The sequence below is a fragment of the Grammomys surdaster genome, unplaced genomic scaffold (genome assembly GCF_004785775.1).
Source record: "Grammomys surdaster isolate TR1022 unplaced genomic scaffold, NIH_TR_1.0 137, whole genome shotgun sequence".
Lineage (NCBI taxonomy): Eukaryota > Metazoa > Chordata > Mammalia > Rodentia > Muridae > Grammomys > Grammomys surdaster.
The window spans coordinates 8,532,000-8,536,475 of NW_021604595.1; the positions used below are offsets into that span (position 1 = coordinate 8,532,000).

The following is a 4,476-nucleotide window of genomic DNA, read 5'->3' on the forward strand; positions in this document are numbered from 1 at the left end:
GAGGGGAGGGGAGAGGAAGGGAGGGGAGGGGAGGGGAGAGGAAGGGAGGGGAGGAGAGGGAAGGGACAAAAAAGGAAAAGAAGTAGAAAGGAAAAGGCAGAGGGCCAGGTACACTGGCGCCCCTTTCCATCACGGCTCTCAGGAAGCAGAGGCAGGTGGTTCTCAGGGAGTTCCAGGCCATCCTCTCTCAAACAAACATGGGTTAGTGAGATGGCTCAATGTTTACGAGCAATGACTGCTTTCTAAGGGAACATGGGTTCAATTCCTAGCATCCTCATGGTAGCTCACAACTATCTGTAACTCCAAGGGATCCAATGCCCTGTTCTTGCCTCCATGGGCAGCAGACACATAAGTGGTACACAGGCATACATGCAGGTGAAATGCCTATACAAAAACATAAAATTTGAACACTGGTAGTATTCTCCTTAAGCCCATTTTGACATTTTTACACTTACTAGCATGTAACTGTTCAATAAATGATACGTTTTAAATTCTCTATCGTTGACTACACTTTGGTTGTTTCTTCAGTCCCAGTCTGTATCTGACTTAATGCTTAGCTGGTTGCCAGTCCACTCACCTCGTCATAGCACCAGGCCTCTGTCAAGTCTTTCTAAACACAACTAACCTAACCGACAGCCACAGGATTTCCTTATACCAACACAATCAAAGTGTGACCAAGAAATATCATGCATATCAGTTGTAAGATGGTGTTCAGGGTTTGTGCAAAGCACAGAGCTCCTAGTAAGGAAACAGTTTTCTCTCTAATGAAAGGGAAGATGGGTTCCTTAAGTGGACACGTCACACACCCTAACATTTCAGAGCCTCCCAAGTAAGTTCTAACAAAAACCAGACTCATGCTTTGGGGAGATTCAGCAGATACACTCTAAAATTCATATGAAGTACCAACAGTCCACAAACAGCTGGCTGCACTATGAATTACCTATGACATACTCACTATATACCACAGCACCTCTACAACACACTACAAAACCAGAGGCCTAAGAACTATGGCCCTGCTGAGAGAATAGAAAAAGAAAACGAACAAATCACAAGAGCTGAGAGATGTTGAGAATACAGCAAACAAGAAGGAAGCACCCACAGATTGATCGGCAACTGACGGGTTACTTCAGTGGGTACCTGTGTAAAAACTGACTTACCGTGTAGAAGGGGATCTCAACTAACACCAAAAACAAAGGCAGACTTAGGCTAGGAATAAGTCACAGTCTGACTACCAGATGCCTGTTTCTGTGAATAGTTTTCTTTGGAACAAGTGGTGTCCATTCATCTTTTTCCTTATACCAATCTATGCTTTGTGCTACAACAGCAGGCGTAAGTAACAGAGATTATTGCCTCCTGAGTCTACAACATTTACCACCTGTTCCTTTAAGAAGGCTGCTCCTGATTCGTTGTGGTGGTCTGAAAAGGCGTGGCTCCCATAGACTCATATGTTTAAATGCTTGGCCCATAGGGAATAGCAGTATTAGGTGGTATATCCTTGTTTAGGTAGGTGTGGCTTTGTAGGAAGAAGTAGGTCACTGTTGGGTGGGGGAGAGGCTTGAGGTCTCCTATATTTAAGCTGCACCCAGTCTCCTCCTAGGTGCCTGCAGAAGACAGTCTCCTCCTGGCTGTTTTTGGATTAAGATGTAGAACTCTCGGCTCCTCCAGTGCCATGTCTGTCTGGATGCTGCCATGCTTCCCACCATGATGATAATGGACTGAACCTTGGAAACTGTAAGCCAGCCCCAATTAAGTGTTGTCTTTATAAGAGTTGTGCTGGTCACAGGGTCTCTTCACAGCAATAGTCCTATTGGTATTTAATTCATCTACTCTAGGTGAATTAAAGGCCTTACTATAATAGGTAAAAGTCTAAAATAAAGGATATATATCAGTGTCTTTTTATTCTGGTATGAGACAAAATATCTTAATGCCCTAAATTATAAACCCTAAGTGGGAAACAAGCAAACCTGTAAGCTATATTACATTGCTATTTAAACATTTCTACTCAATAAACTCACAACATGAAGGGAACTGAACCTGGGAAAAGTGATTTGCAAAACCTAAAGCCGCCTGAGGCCCTCAGTGTGAATACATGAGAAGCGTCTGTAAGGCAGTAAGGAGATAGGTGCAGCCAAAGTAAAGCACAGAATCAAGCAATGTGCAGAAGGGAAAGCTTTGTGAACGAACGGTGTGTGAAGAAAGAGACCTGAGATTCACTAGTACACAGAGAAATGCAAATTAAACCAACCAAAAGATGTCACTCTACATCTTTACATTAGCTAAAATATTTATAAAATATTAGGCAGCTAAAATGGGGAACAATAAAGAAATAAACCATTTTTTTTTAAAACTTTACTTTAGCAGGGTATTGTGGCACATGCCTTTGATCCCAGCACCTGAGGGGCAGAAGCAAAGGCGGCAAATCTTTGAGTTCCAGACCAGAGAGTGTAACAGGACAGCCAGGGTTACAAAGAGAAACCCTGTGTCAAGCAAGCAAACACTCCCACACCCCCACAACACTCTCACACACACTCTCTCACAGATCTCTTTCTCTCTCTCTTTCTCTCTCTCTCTCATACACACAATCTCTCTCTGACACACACACACATACTCTCTCACACACACACTCTCTCTCACACACATACACACACACTCTCATACACACTTTCTCTCACACAAACACACACACACACTCTCACACACACATATACACATTCACACACACACCCCCACACACCCCAAAAAGAAGCTCTTTATGTATGTGGCAGGGGCAGGCTGCACCTGGGTGTCCTCTCCTCACTTTCTACCTTACTCCAGAGACAGTGAACCTCATTGAACTGGAAGCTCACCACTCGGCAGCTAGGCTATCCCAATGCCCCCAACTCCCACTCTAGTGCTAGGGCTACAGGCTTGCACGGCCACACCCAGGGAGCTGGGGCATCGACTCAGGTTCTCACATTTATACAGCAAGTACTCACGCGCACTGAGTTACCTCCCTAACACCACTCCAACCCACCCCTTTCCTGTTTAAAACAAACTGGGCAGTTACCAATACAAACCAAAATAAGAAGAACAAACAAACAAATAAAAACCAATGACACATCACGTGTTCTTGGAAACAAAATCTAAGTAACAACATAATGGATATGTGCCAATATTCATCATATCAGCATTGTACTGAAAAGGATATTTAGCAACTGCTGAGTTCAATGTATAGCTATGTAAGCCACCAAAAGCTATATTAAGAAAAGACATACAGGGGCTGCAGAGATAGCACAGTGGTTAAAAGCACTGACTACTCCTCCAGAGGACCTGGGTCTGTTTCTCAGCACCTACATAATAGCTCACAACCATCTGTAAATCCAGTTCCAGGGGATTTGATGCTCTCTTCTAACCTCTGACAACACTGCATGAATATGGTATACAGATATTTATGAAGGTAAAACACCCCTATGCATAAAATAAAAATGGAAAAGACTTTTTAAGAACAAAGAGAAAGAGAATATATACAGCTAAATATTCTAGACAGTTTTCTTAATTCATCTTTGCAAGTCAGAAACTTACTAACAAAATATTTCTGTGTTCTTGCTAACCCAAGAAACAAATTTTTATCTGAAATTGTGGCTGATTTACATTTTCAAGGATTTCTAAACACTTCATTGCAGTTTTTAAAATCACTAATTTATCATACTTGCGATGGAACTGGAAGTGAGTTGGTTATATGTACATATTAGACATAAATGGAGATAGAATAAATTCCCCATACATCCTTCAAAATCTTACAGTGACATATCCACATGGTTAGTGTTTATAAAATCTGAGCAAACTGCTTCTCCCTCCACTGCTTAAAGCCCCAGTTACAACAGTAGCGCACTCCAGTACCAGTGGATCCTATGCCCTCTACTGGCCTCTGTACACACTGTATGTAGAAGGTACATAGTCATAAACACAGGCAGAACACCAAAAGGTATCTTGAAAAAAGGAAAAATAAAACTAACTACTTGTTCTCTGTGGCCTGCAGTGAAAAATTCCAGACTTTCTGGCTAGCTTTTCAAGACCCTTTAGCACTGACTCCAGTCTCTTCTCTATGACTCTCGGAGAAACCCAGGAGCTAGACCTGAGTCTGGCATTTGTTTCAAACCCAACTTGTGACAAAGTAAGCAAAACCCCACAGGATAAAGTCACACAATGCTCCAAACACACATCAACCCAGGGAATCAAATATTAAAGAAGGGATTTTTAAAAATGAGACAAATCACTATTTCCCACAAGTATTTCATTGCTGTCTTGATATCAGGAGACATATTTAGACACAGGAAAACCCCTCTCCTCTTCAGGTAAGATATGTGAGTCACTCAGGAAAGGTGACAGAGGGAACCCTTGTACTATAAAAGGAAGGCCTTCCTCATATTCTGTGACTAGAATCAACTGAAAGAAAGAAGTCCCTTGTAGAGAACCCCAAACAGATGTAGTGCAGCA

The 4,476-nt window shown here is 42.2% G+C and overlaps 1 protein-coding gene across 2 annotated transcripts in view; it reads right to left on the reverse strand.

Annotated features, from left to right (window-relative positions):
* The window catches only part of Tmem170b (transmembrane protein 170B), a 32,921-nt gene that overhangs the window by 3,281 nt on the left and 25,164 nt on the right, over positions 1-4,476 (reverse strand). The window lies entirely within an intron of this gene.